General features: G+C 51.1%; 1 protein-coding gene across 1 annotated transcript in view; it reads right to left on the bottom strand.

The window, feature by feature from the left end:
- Window positions 1-2472: 2472 nt before the first annotated feature.
- The window catches only part of IMMP2L (inner mitochondrial membrane peptidase subunit 2), a 382842-nt gene continuing 370796 nt past the window's right edge, over window positions 2473-14518 (bottom strand). Inside the window, exon 8 of the transcript XR_013637195.1 lies at window positions 2473-2774. The gene's annotated coding sequence lies outside the window, so the exon portion shown is untranslated. The remainder of the gene's footprint in view (window positions 2775-14518) is intronic.

Below are 14518 nucleotides of genomic sequence, written 5' to 3' on the forward strand. Positions count from 1 at the left end.
AGCTCGTGTAGACCGTTCTCTCTCGCTGGCTACACACTATACATTACTCAGCTCGTGTAGACCGTTCTCTCTCGCTGGCTACACACTTATACCTTACTCCCCTCTACTCTCCATTACTCTCCTCTACTCTCCATTACTCTCCTCTACTGGCTCTATCTCTGCACCTTCGTCTTCATTCTTAGATGGTTCCACTTCTGCCCCCTGCTCCTCTGTGCATCACCTTATATACCCCTTCTTCCCGGGAGACGGAGCGGATGCGGACCTCAACGTCGGCACCGCTCCTCAGTTACCCAATCCCCACGCGCTATCCCTACGATCCGGTTCCGCTCAGCGCGTGTTTCCACTCCCCGACCAATCACACCGCGCTGCTACCCGATCACTCCCTCTGGGCGCGTCACCGGCACACAGCCAATCAGCAGCACTACCCCCACCCGCGCACTGACGCCTGCTCCTCCCCGTCAGCGCGCGTCACCACACACACACCCGTACATACGCGCTGGCACACGACATATACACCCAGCGCGTATCACCACTACACAAGCACAGTGCCGTGACACTTTAAAGTCTACGTATTTCACGCCCACTTGTGTTGTTTTTTGTGATTTCAGTTTTTTTTGGGGGGAAGGGGGGGGGTGAACTGTTTACTGACCCCCATTTTGATTGCCGTGGCGAGCTGGCAAGAATAATTATCCCGTTCCAGAGTAATTTTAGCAACGCAAAGCACTGCGACCCATTCCCCTACGACCAAAACACTATCATTTACACGAGGGGTTGATGTTACTGCTGGTGGTTGTTCGTGTCGTTTTATTGCCGTTATTGAAGCCACCTTAACGTGTCCCGGAGCAAGAGAATGGACGTCAAGAGGATTCTCCATTATAGAGTCCTTAAAGCTATTTGCTGTTAAACAGCAGACGTGGGCGATGCCGTTATTTTCCTCTGAAAAATATTGCGCGCAAAAAACTAGATTATTATTGTCCATGAGCCACGAAAACTTCAAATCGAGATTATCCATGAGGTTTTTTGTGTCAGATCGCGTAAATGTGTCGTTAAACACGCCACCACCCGACACAGCCGATTAGTAAGGTTTGTCACGTGAACAAAATATGCCAATTTGTTACTAGTTCAGCACACCGGTGTGTTGAACAGTAAGCCCACAATGTACTTGAATGGTAAATGTCGTGGGTTTACTCTCCAACACACCGCTGTGCTGATTAGTGACGAATAGCCATATTTTGTTTATGTGACAACCCTTACTAATTGGCTTTGTCGATTCGTGGAGGGTTTAACAACACATTTATATTCACACGATCTAACCCAAAAACCTCTGTTATGGATAGATAGCAACTGTACATAGGCAAACACACACAGGTGTACTATATGACGTGACACAAGTGGACGGCAGGATATGTTGAGAAGTAATTAAAAGTTATTTCATGCAGGGCCTTTTTGCCAAAACGTATGATTGCGGCAAGAATCCATCTCGATTGAAATTAAAGCGCTACCATGCGGTTTTTGTGATTGAGATGCCTTATTATTCATTAGTGCGGCAAGTGGAGTAATTGTCCTATAATTTACAGGCGGCAGGCTGTGCTTTCCTGGCTGTGATGAGCCTCTCAGATGGAAATCATCTCTCCTATCTCTTTTTTCAAGGCACCACTTCAATCATTAGCAAACCATTGTGGTGTACCAAAAACTGACAACGAGCAAGAGAATGAAATAATCTCAGAAAAGTCTTCCCAGCACATGGAGAAATCCATAAGTTTTATGGATGGAATAATCAATCGATTGAAATTGATCCCTGATGTTCATTAATACATGCATTGCATTTTCAATTGAAAACTTCAAATTAAATTAGTTGCTTTCATCCTGGTGTCCCTTGCTAGTGTAATAAAAGACTCGGACGCTTCTCTCTGTCCTGTGTCCTTTATTTGGGTTCGATCTCTTTTCCCTCACGGCATTCCCCTATATACTCTCTGCTCTGCAGCCCCAGGCTGCTGTCGCTCACGTAGCCAAACTCCCTCCTAGCAGACCCGCTGCTGTCTTGTCGTGCAGACCCCTGCTGCCCGACTCCTCCCTTGCAGACCCGCTGCTCTCTGCAGCCTCCTCGCTGCTCCTGCTGCCCGGGGGTCGGTCACCGTTGGCCGACGGTGCCGATCCTCGTGGCTCGGGTGTGTGGCGATCTCGCCACTCTCTCCTCACCCTTCGCCCTGCGTGGCCTCCCACTTTCCCAGTCTCCGATCACTCCCGACTGCTTCCGTTTACCCCCCTTATAGACCCTTACCCTCTCCCCCACGTGACGTAACTCCTCCCCCCATGACGTCACTTCCGGGAGGTCGTTTACGCCCACATTACACCACCCTCCCCCGTAGAGAACACAACTCCAATAAGCAATGCGAGCGAACACGACCGAATACGAAAAAGGACACAGAACACACGATAATATACCGAAAGAACAAGAACACAACACAATAATTAACGAAATGTGAGGGATTTCGAGCGGGTGCGGGTCGCCGGGCCGTCCCGGACGGTCGGTGGCCCTCCCGCCGAGCGGGAACGTGGCAGGGTTTTAAGAGCAACAGGCTGAAGTTCGTCTGTCGCTATTGGAGGCCTGGCAACGTCCCGGTCCCCTATTTTCGAAGGCGCAGCATCAGAGGCGTCCCGCAATCGTGTCCGCGGCGGGGTTGGAAGGGCTGCGGGCCTCAAAGGTTCCGCAGCCGTGGTAGGCGCACCCCGAGCTGGGTCTTCTTTCCCCTGCCGCGTCACGGCCGGCTCGTCTGTGAAAGGCACGACAGGCGCTCTAGCAAAGTCAGCAGGCACAGGCAAGGGCGAGTCGGCAGCAACAAACCCCGGCAAGGCAACCTCAGGAGATGACGCATCCGGTCGAGGGGCCACGTATGGTTTCAACAGAGATGTATGGACGAACCAACGCCGACAACCAAACCGAACACGCGCCGACTGTGGGTTGGGAACCTCGATGAGGCGAACCGGCCCTTGCCATGGCTTATGTAATTTAGGAGAGGTACCTGGCCGCACCTGTGGACAATGGAGCCAGGCCAGGTCCCCCGTTTTCCAGGGGCATTCCCCTTTTGAACGTCGCGCACACCGCTCGTTCCGAGCCTGGGCTTTGGCCGTAGCCATGCAAGCCCCCACCCGCGCCTCAGTGACTCGGCGAACGGTGTCCTGAATATAATCAGGAAGAGGCTTGACAGGTCCCCTCGCTCCGGTTCCCAACTGTTCATTAATCGGCGGTACGTTTTCACGACCGTACATTAGAAAAAAAGGCGAATATCCTGTAGCCGCATGCGGCGTCATCCGGTACGCTGAAAGCACCCCAGGGATATGCAAATCCCAATCCGATTGTTTTTCACTAACCGTATGGCACAACATGGCGGACAGGGTCCGATTAAGCCGTTCCACCATACCATCCGTTTTTGGGTGGTAGGGAGATGTCCGTATTTTTTTTGTACCCAGCGCCGCACACACCTCCCCAAACAATTTCGAGGAAAAATTCCGGCCTTGGTCTGTAAGGAGCCTCTCCGGCGCCCCTTTGTCCATAACATACCCAAATAGAAAGGCGTCTGTGATAGACGCCGCTGACTGGTCAGGCAAAGGCCAGGCCAGCGGGAGAGGTACTCCACCCCTACCAGCAAATATTTATTTCCCCTAGCGGATGGCGGAAAGGGTCCCAAAATATCTAACGCCACCAACTCATTAACTCGAGACACCTGAATGGATTGTATCGGCGGCACATATGGATGTTTAGGTGTCTTACGGCGGGCACAATCGGGACACGCGCGAACGTGCCCGACGACATCCGTCGTCATGCCGTGCCAATAGTAGTCTCGCTGCAGCGTCAATAGCGTCTTCTGCACCCCCAGATGTAAAAGCGTGTCACAATGCAGAGTCCTAATCAATTCGTACCGCAATGATGCCGGTACAACCAGACGCCAGCGTTCCTGCATCCCTTCCCTCCACATCAGCAAGCCATCACGGAGAGTGGTTTCCGGCAAGCCTCCCGCACAGAGTCGCCCACTCCCCTTCACAGGCCGCTTACGTAACGTTACCAAAGAATCATCCAACATTGGTTCCCGAATCCACACAGACCTCGGGAGATGTAGAATGCCATCAGCCGGTCCCCCATCAGCCGGCCCTGCATCAGCCGGCCCCGGCTCAAGCGGAGCTTCCGGCACTTCGACTGCCAGCGCGACAGGCGGAGGGGGGTGCTGAATCGGGCCACACCTATGCGTCCCCGACGCACACGCGCAAGGGGATCGCTGCGGCAGCCTGGAAAGTGCGTCCGCATTAGCGTGACGCACTCCCTTCCGATGGTGAATTTGGAAGGAAAATTCTTGCAGCATGTCCAACCACCGCGCCAGCTGGCCGGATGGTTGGTCCATTTTAAGAGCATACTGCAAGGCCGCATGATCCGTGCGAACAATAAACGAACGACCGTACAGATACGGTCGAAATTGGCGGAGAAAAAAAACAATAGCCAAAAGTTCCCTGCGAGTGACGCAGTAGCGGGTTTCAGCGGGAGACAAAACCCGGCTACCATACGCCACCACGCGTTCTACACCACCTTTGGACTGAGATAACACCGCCCCAATGCCCGTGTCACTCGCGTCCGTATCCAGAATGAAGGGATGTGCAAAATCCGGATAATCCAACGTCGGTGCCATAGCCAATAGATCGCGTAGGCCTCGAAACGCCGCCTCCTCTGGCGGTCCCCAAGCAAATTTGTGTCCTTTACCCGTCAGGAGATGCAAAGGCCTCGCGATCGTAGCAAAATTTGGAACAAACCTCCGATAATATGAGGCGAACCCCAAAAACCGACGCACATCCCCCACCGTGGCAGGGGTTGGCCAGTCACGGACGCACGCAGTTTTGTCCGGATCTGTGGCCACCCCGTCCGCACTGACGATGTGCCCCAAATAACGCACGGAGTGTTGCAGTAGGTGACATTTCTTGGGCTTAAATTTCAAATTAGCAGAACGCATCCTGATGAACATGGCCTCCAACCGCGATAAATGCTCGTCAAATGTGCGGCTGAAAACGATAATATCGTCCAAATATATAAGACATATCTCCCACTGCAACCCCGTTAATACCAACTCCATCAACCTCTGAAAAGTGGCAGGGGCCGCATTCAGCCCCATCGGAAGACAGTTTAATTGGAATAACCCCTGCGGCGTACGGAAAGCAGTCTTTTCTCGCGAGGACTCGTCGAGGGGAAGCTGCCAGAAGCCCGAAGAGAGATCTAGCGTTGAAAAGAACTTCGCCCCCGACAAGGCATCGAGAGAGTCGTCCATACGCGGCAGGGGATACGCATCTGCCACCGACACCTTATTTAGTTTACGAAAGTCTACACAAAATCGCAATTTGCCATCTTTTTTCTTGACCAAAACAACAGGTGCGCCCCATGGGCTGTTAGACAGAGATATTATGTCCGCAGCCAACATGTCATCCACTGCCCCTCGAACATGCTCTCGCTCAGCCGGACTCATCCGATGCGAGTTCAACCGAATAGGGGCAGCGTCCCCTGTGTCAATATGATGGTAAAGCAACGAGGTGCGTCCTAAGTCCAAATCATCGGAGCTAAACACATCAGAATAGCTCGATAATAATTTACGAATCGCACAACGTTGTTCCCCGGAAAGAGCTGAATTCTCCCCACACAATTCAGAAATCCAGCGGTCATCTACAGCTCCGGGGCCCGAAACACCTCCAACAAACCCCCGGCCGGACAGATCATCATGAGCTGTAAACGCAGTAGTGGCATGTGCCACAACGGTACCTGCCGGCACACACACGCTTTCGGCACTCGCGTTAAGCACCTGCAAAAACGGCTGCTGGTCTGGCCGAACAATAGTTTGTGCCCCAACCAGCGCCGATCCACCCGTGATGGTGGCGGACGGCAACAACAAAACCCCAATCGCTCCTTGACGACAAGGTACAGGCTTCCGATAACGCAACGGAATGAGAATCTGTGAGCCAGGTGGAATATCAACAGACACTTCGGACAACGCCTGCACCTGGGCGACAGGAGCAGGTCGCCCCCAGGGCGACGGCAAAAAGGCAATTTTACGGCCTTCCGGTAATTGAATGCAGTTCTCATTAATTCTAATTAGAATGGGCATTTTGGCCAGAAAATCAGTCCCTAATAAACAAGGAACCGCAAGAGACCTCGAAATTAACACAATTCCCGAGGCCGACACTCCCCCGATAGCGATTGTAGCGTACACCTGGCCCACAATGCCCATGCTACGGCCTCTGGTGGGATGTTCAAGAGATGGAATATTACATCCGAAATAATGGTCGCGGACGCTCCGGAATCTACCAAAATCCGTACGTCCACCCCTTGTATCGACCCAGGTATGGTGGACGAACCGGTAGCGGCCGCGACGACCCGCCGAGCCAACTTACGCCACTGCGTTACTGAACGACAAGGCGCAGTCAATGGCCTCCCGTTATTAAAAACACCCGGATCGCACGACAACGGTGATGAGTGAGGTGTCAAGCCTTGCCGGGTGTCTGGTGCGCACCGACTTGCCTGTGCTGGCGAATCCTTTCTTGGAGCGGCCGCTGTCGAGGCCTCCTGCTGGGGCGGACCCGGGCCGCGGGCCCAGCAGTCCCTGGCATAATGGCCCTTACGCCCGCAGCGGAAACAGTCGATGTTGTTGCGCCTTGCTGCGGGCGCCCCGTCCCGACGCGGCCGTGTCGGCGGCGCAGCCCGCGGCTCCGGCCACGGAGCAGCGGCAGCCGACAGCTCCTGCGGGCTCCTGTCGTCCGGCACATAAACTGCTTTCTTGGGGTCCCAACCCACGGCTCCCCCTTCGACGATGGGCCCACCCGTCCACGCCGTAACTTGCTTCCACCGGCGCAGGTTGAACTGGGCGTCCAGACACTTAGCCGCAGCCCAGGATGTGAGCTTCTCGTGACCGCACACCGGCATGGGAATGCCGAGATCCCGGGACAACTCCAGCATCTTCCCCAGGATGAGAGGTTCCAACAGGTCAGGCTCCATCTCCGGGTATGCGGCCATTGCCAGCTCCAGTACCGCGCCCCTATACGCCACCGGAGACTCCTCGGGTGCGCGTTGTCGTTGCACAAACCGGCGATGAGCATCATCCGGCGGCTCGTAAGCGTCTGCCATTTCGTCGAACACACCACGCAATGTTTTCTTCTTCGCGGCTTTTATAGAGCGAAAGAATCTAACGGACTCGTCATCAAGGAGAGTCGGAAGAACTTATAATGCCTCGGCGTCAGTCCACCTCGCCGAGCATACCGCTGCCAAAAATCTGCAGGCGAACACACTCCAATCGCCCCCGATGGAGAATTCCTTGACAGTCGTTAGGTGATGACTGCGACGCCTTGGCGCGTTCCCTCCAGCCGCTGACTCCTCCGGTGGCATGTTCAACATGGCGTCGCAGCGTGGTGTCGACAAGATGGCGGCCTTCCGTCGCGGAGGGCCCAAAATGGCGGCTTCCCACCTTTCGTCGTGCGCCACGCCCAAGATGGCGTCTTCGTGCCGCGTGGCTGATGGCGTCGACATCGAAGACAAACCGGGCTCCTGCGGACCACCAACATCGCCTTCCGACGCCGTCCTCGGCGTAACGAGCTCACACAACTGTGCAAGTACGTTCTTGAGAGTTTCAAGTTGCTCCGCCATCTGACTCCATCTTAAATCCGCGTCCTTTGGTGCAGACTGGTCCGCCGACGCGGCGACATCTTGGACCCCTGGACCCGCACTCGTCCCAGCACGGATCTCCTCCTCTGCCAGAGTCGGGTCCACCGCAGGAGGAAGGTCATCGTCGTCGGAAGATGAAGCCGATGCCGGAGACGGAATATTCTTTTTTCTCAGTTGTTTAGCCATACCGTTACACTTTTGACACCAGTGTGATAAAAGACTCGGACGCTTCTCTCTGTCCTGTGTCCTTTATTTGGGTTCGATCTCTTTTCCCTCACGGCACTCCCCTATATACTCTCTGCTCTGCAGCCCCAGGCTGCTGTCGCTCATGTAGCCCAACTCCCTCCTAGCAGACCCGCTGCTGTCTCGTCGTGCAGACCCCTGCTGCCCGACTCCTCCCTTGCAGACCCGCTGCTCTCTGCAGCCTCCTCGCTGCTCCTGCTGCCCGGGGGTCGGTCACCGTTGGCCGACGGTGCCGATCCTCGTGGCTCGGGTGTGTGGCGATCTCGCCACTCTCTCCTCACCCTTCGCCCTGCGTGGCCTCCCACTTTCCCAGTCTCCGATCACTCCCGACTGCTTCCGGTTACCCCCCTTATAGACCCTTACCCTCTCCCCCACGTGACGTAACTCCTCCCCCCATGACGTCACTTCCGGGAGGTCGTTTACGCCCGCATTACACTAGGAAGACTCTTAGTCTCAATGGGCTCTTACTTGGCAATACGTACAAATTCCACTCATCTACTTCGTAGTGTGTGTGATCGGTTTGTTGAAACCAAGCAGTTATTATTGATTCTACGCCCAGAACAATGGCAAAATAGAATTGATTCAAAAATTGAATTGTGACCTAGAATGTTGACAATTTGTGGGCTATTGAAGGGGTGACTCATTACATTACTAATTGGTTTCTCAAAAATTGTTGGTAATCCGCTGATATGTAATCCCCTCTTAGACGTAATATAATGCACTTATGAAAGCCTCGCCGAGCCTCAAGACAATTTCAATGGAAAGTTTCATCAATTCCTTTTTAAAAAGGAGCGTTCGGCATGGATGATCGAATGCCAGGGTTTTCACAGATCGGTTTGTGAACCCATTCGCGTACACTATTATCTCATGGCCATCTTGCAGCCCAGGAGGAGTTTCAAAAACCTTGCGTCATCCATAAAACCCTACCCTGCAGAGCGACGAAATACAGGCACACACCGCCATGCCATATTCAGACGAATACTGGACAAGTCAAAGTGCCAACCCCCCCCCCCCTGCTAATGGCACCCCCTCTTCGTGAGCGCCTCTGAGCCAATATGGTGGAATTTCTACAATGGTTTGACAGGAGCCATTCCCGCAATGAGATAACTGTGAACCTTCCACACAATGTTACTTATGTTATCGATCTCAGAGGATCAATTGGGTTCCTTTTTGTGTAACTGCCACTGCCCATGCATGTGTGCAGTGATGTCATAAACGCAGACGTGCACTTGCCTGCATGTTTGTGCGCCAGTCAGGCAGCCAGGAATCCAGCCAGTAAAACGTTTTTGTTCTCATGTACTACGATAGAATCACCATAAGTAATTCAAGTATTCTGAAATTTGTAACAACTCTTGAGACATGAGTTGCATATAGTTATAAAATAGCATATGTATTAGTACAAAAGCTTATGCAACTGTAGTGGTGGTGTTGACGCGCGCCGACAGTGATAGATCACGGGGCGGCGCGGGGTGCGTGGTTGTGCGCGCTGACACAAGGTGGGAAATAGGATCGTGGGCAGCGCGCAGTGATTGGTCAACTGGGGTGGGTGCTCTCAGCGACGTCCGCATGAAGGACTATAAAGGGGGACGCGCGGGAGCACTCGGGGAGTTGATAACCAGTTGAAGATCGAAGACGGAGTTGAAGAGGTCGGGCCCTGAGACCCCTAGTCCCGCTGTCCTTGTATGGGCCGGGACCCTGTGTGGCTCGGAGGCGAGACTGTGGGACCCGTGGTCTGACGTCCATGTGGGACGAGGCTGTGGGACCCAGAGTCGAGACGGACACCCCAGCCGGGTGGGTTCCGAGAAGCTACGGGGCGTAAGAGCCCGTGTGGGTGTAGCCAGGGGAACCCCGTGGGTTAAGGCTGCAGTTAGCCACCCGTGTAATATAAGTTGGTGTTAATAAAGAGTGTGCTACCCGTAAGGTCGTCTCCCGCCAAGTTACTACATTACACAACCACTAAAAGAGATGCACCTTTGATAATTGCCAGAAATAAAATAATCTGTCTATAAAATTACCTTACGAACAACTTAGGCTGCATTGAAAACACAAGCAGTGAGCGCACAACGCAAGCACTTTTATGAGTTGCCTTAATTTCGATATTATTTTAAATTAAATTGTCAAGAGCCTCCTATTGGGAGGCCTCTGCTTCGCTAACTATGATCTTGCCGCACACAGGCTCCGCTAAGCTGCATTGCAAGGGAAAAATACTCCAACTGTTCCTAAGACAAAAGCGGTGTTTTATCACCAGTCGCTATATTAAGCAATGACATGATAAAATGTTCACCATTATGCACGTGCATTTCTAAATGCAAGCATACATGAGCCAACGGTTATCTTATTAGCATGCTTTATTATTGTACTTTGCGGTCGTGTTTATAAGCACCGGTGCAATTTTAAACGTAATTTTCCATTTAATGGCATTCATGGGTGAGAAGTAAATCGTAATGTTTTTCTTATTCGCCTGTTAGCCCTAGATTAAAACAATAATGCTCTTTTAGGACGACATCAGCTGCTCAAATAAAAAAAACAATTATGAATGACCTGGGTGGTTCCCTGTGAATAATGCCATTGTTCACATACCGGGTGGCCCAGTCGAGTGCAATATTGGGTCAACATTGGCCCAATGTTTTTCCCGTTTACTTGGAACACGTGGGTTCAAGTTTATTTTGTTTAACCAGGTGAAAACTCAAGATACCAGGATAGTCTAGTTTGCAAGAGTGACCTTGGATATTAGTCTTCCAGCAGGGTGCACTGATAGGCCACTTTGTTGAGCTATCATTTGTGGCCAGGTCGCTTTAAAAAAATAAGTTAACAGCCCAGTGGGCTTTAACTGGTAAGATAAAAATAGCTTAGTTTTATTACTATATTGTTTTAAGTGATTAGTTTACCTTTCCTAGACCTTGCATTCCGATTGTGTTTTTGTACTGTTTGTTGTTGTAACGTACTGACCCGTTGCTACTGGACATCTGTGAAAAAGAGCTTCATAAGCTCATCAGATTCCTTCCCTTAAATATTCTGATTCTGATTGCTATGTACGTTCCCTATTGAGTTATTTGCAGGTAATTTTCAAATTTGGACCGTGACGATGGTGCACAACGCCTTATACTTGCAAATACTGCCAGGGGATCTTTAACATCTACTGTGAATCAGACGGCGCGTATTGTTGTCGTTATTAAATCTGCAGTAAGAATCAAGCTGGCCACTGGATTCAACCACGAAACTCTGCAGCCATGCAGCGAATACGCGCTACCGCTAGGCCGCATCAATCGGGTTTAAGCCCTTGGGCTGTGTAGGAAAAACACGCTACAGAAGGTGTTTCACTTGAAACACGTTTGGTGGTCTCAGCACACGTACTGATGACTGTGCAAAAAAAAGTACATTACAAACTGTTTTAAAGTGTTCATCAAGGTGCTACCCTGGCAGGAAAAGGGAGCCGTGAAAATTGCTCGCTGGCTCAATGAGAAACTCAAAGAAGGCGGTGTTGGGTTGAGTACGGACCACATCGGCGGCTATTATGTTGAGTTCTGCAGTGCTCGTTGTCTGCGTGTGCGCTTGCCTGGGGTTGCGCTAATTTCAGCAGCGCCAAGAAGTTGAGAAAATCGCATGCATTAGTCTGGTCGCGTGTGTGCGACTGTGATAGTGAGGGTGCATGAGAGCGTGCGATGCGAATTCATGGTATGTGATTAGGCACATTTGTGTAGTCGTTCACAGGCTGTGGCTAACGAGACTACTGAATCGAGTTCCATTCCAGGCTGCAGCGAACATCAGTGGTAATTATCTAAATTGCTCCTGGGTGGTCTCCCCTAGGTCGTCTCAGCCTTAAATGTTGCAGTGCGTATAAACATCAGCACTGGGAGGATCAAGGTGACCAGGGGCAATGCTATTCACATCACCCTTTGTTCCAGCCTTCATAGCTGCTCACTAATAGCACTTGCCCCAATAGCATGTTAAAGGCTATACGGGGGACCTGTGTCTGTGTATGGCAGTGGTGGAGAGAGTGCACCACAATACAATTTGGATTCACATCACACACATTTGCAGCTTTTCAAAACTGCACCAAGATGAGATTATACATCCACAGTGAATCACTGCAAATTACAAGCTCTCTGGGTTCTATTCCTGGCCACGATTCACAACATCAGCGGAACGTGTTAATATCCACCCTTCTTGGGCCTCTCATCGACGTTCACTTTTTAAATTCTTTATATTAAGTTCGCTTGCTTGCTTGCGCGCTTACGACCGTGCACATCTTTCGGTCGTTTTTTAACCCACTTCGTGAAAAAAATTTGCAAAATGTTACACTTTTTATGAATTTTTTTTAAATATTTAATTACCAATTGCTTAATGCTGCCAGGCAATCATCTGACCCATAGGTGCCAGCCATCTCAAGCCAGAGGACGAGAGGACTCTAGCCGCCACGCATATAAAGGATTTATAGTAAAAAACGTTGTTTTTACGGGTTAATTTTTTATGTCTTGATATCGTCGCGCGTCCCGACAGCCGTGGAAACGAGGCCCTCCCTCATTGGACACCTCATACGGTGGATGAATACACTGTGTAATATAAAAGAAAGTGTTTTTTGTTGTTCCTGGGTAGTAAGTGTTATTTTGAAATGTACATATTTTCAATGAGAAAACGTGGTGTGCACTTGTGTCATTCCTTCACGTAAAGTCCTGGTCACAGAAGCAACGTTTGTGGGGAATAATAGGCGTTTTCTATACTTTTTAGGCATAAGCAATAAAAAAAATAACACTAAGTACCTAGGAACAAAAATTGTGTTCCATAGTGATATCAGCACCGGCGAGACACAGAGAAGCTGGCCACACCACAAACAAAGATCCCCCGTATAGTCTTAACAGACTCTTGGGACAAGTGCTGTTAGCGAGCACCTATGAAGGCCGGCACGGCACACGAGGGGGTGGGTGGCCAGCACCACGCCGGGCCGCCTTTGTCTCCCTAGTGGCGATGTGTACGCACCACACCAGGTACTCATTTGAGGCTGAGTCGACCTAGGGGAGGCCCAGGACCGGTTCAGATAATCGTCACTGGTGGTGGCCGTGAGCGAAAATCGAACTCGGGTCACGGGGTTCGTAGTGTGGTGTAGTACTGATCGCTACACCACCGCTCCCCACACCATGCAGACACTCACACTAGGGCTGAACGATTTGGGGGAAATATCTAATTGCGATTTTTCTGACATTCATTGCGATTGCGATATGATTTGCGATTACATTTTTTTAAGTCAAGCTTCAGTTCAATATTCACTGTGTAATAGGTTTAAAACGTGTGATGGAGCATTACCACATGATACCATCAAAATATGAACTGCTCTATATATTCTAATGCAAGGATGAGCACTTAAATATATAAATTGCTTCCAACATGTATTTATGAAAAAATAATTGAAATAGAACAATCGAACATAGAACAATTGTTAAGTTAAATAAGTAAAGTTATAATAATACAAAAATAAAACAATTCCAATAAGAAAGTAATCGGACTTTTCAAATCGCAAAAAATCGCAGCCTTTGCGAGTTGCTAATCGCATTGTTTCAAATTGCGATTTCGATTTGAAATCGATTAATCGTTCAGCCCTAACTCATACTCAGCACTTGGTCCGAATGTCTGCGAGGATAAACTGGGAATATTTGTTCATTGTATGTGAAGTATTGGAAATGACGGCAGGAAACTCCTTGACGGGTAACACACTTCTTTTATTAAATCTTCGCTTATCTCGATACAACGTGTAGTCTCTATTCTTCCGTGTACGGTCACCAGACACCGGTACAACTCGTAACCTCTGTTCTTCTTATAACACACCGTACTGAACTCGTGTAGACTCCAAGCCTCTGGCTACACACGCCTCACTCGTCTCGTATAGACTCGCCTCGTGTAGACCCTATGCCTCTGGCTACACACACATCACTCGTCTCGTGTAGACTCTTCTCGTGTAGACCCTATGCCTCTGGCTACACACACATCACTCGTCTCGTGTAGACTCTTCTTGTGTAGACTCGTCTCGTGTAGACTCTTCTCGTGTAGACCCTATGCCTCTGGCTACACACTCGGCATGCTGACACTGCATGCTCACACTACCCCCGCCTCTGGGTTACACAGAGTCCCGGTCCTCGCAGGACAGCGGGACTAGGTACCGCAGGGCCCTGGCTCTTCCTCCCGTCTTCAGTCTTCGCTGGTTACACTCTCCCCGTGCGCCTGTGCGCATCCCCTTATATAGTCGTTCCTCCCGGGAGACGGAGCGGATGCGGACCTCGATGCGAGCATCGCTTGTTAGTGAACCAATCACAACGCGCTATCTCTACGATCCTTTTTCCCCAACGCGTGTTTTCACTCACCAACCAATCACGCCGCGCTGCCACTCGATCACTCCCACACCAGCACGTCACCGGCACCCAGCCAATCAACACCACACAACCCACGATCCCGCGCTGACCCCTGATCCCTCACCGTCAGCGCGCGTCACCACCCACACACCCAATCACAACGCGCTGGCACCTGATCGCTACCCCAGCGCGTATCACCACTACATCACCCCCCCCCACATAGCTTGCAGCCGTCCCGGCTGCTAAC

This window comes from Lampetra fluviatilis, chromosome 11 (assembly GCF_964198595.1).
Source record: "Lampetra fluviatilis chromosome 11, kcLamFluv1.1, whole genome shotgun sequence".
NCBI lineage: Eukaryota > Metazoa > Chordata > Hyperoartia > Petromyzontiformes > Petromyzontidae > Lampetra > Lampetra fluviatilis.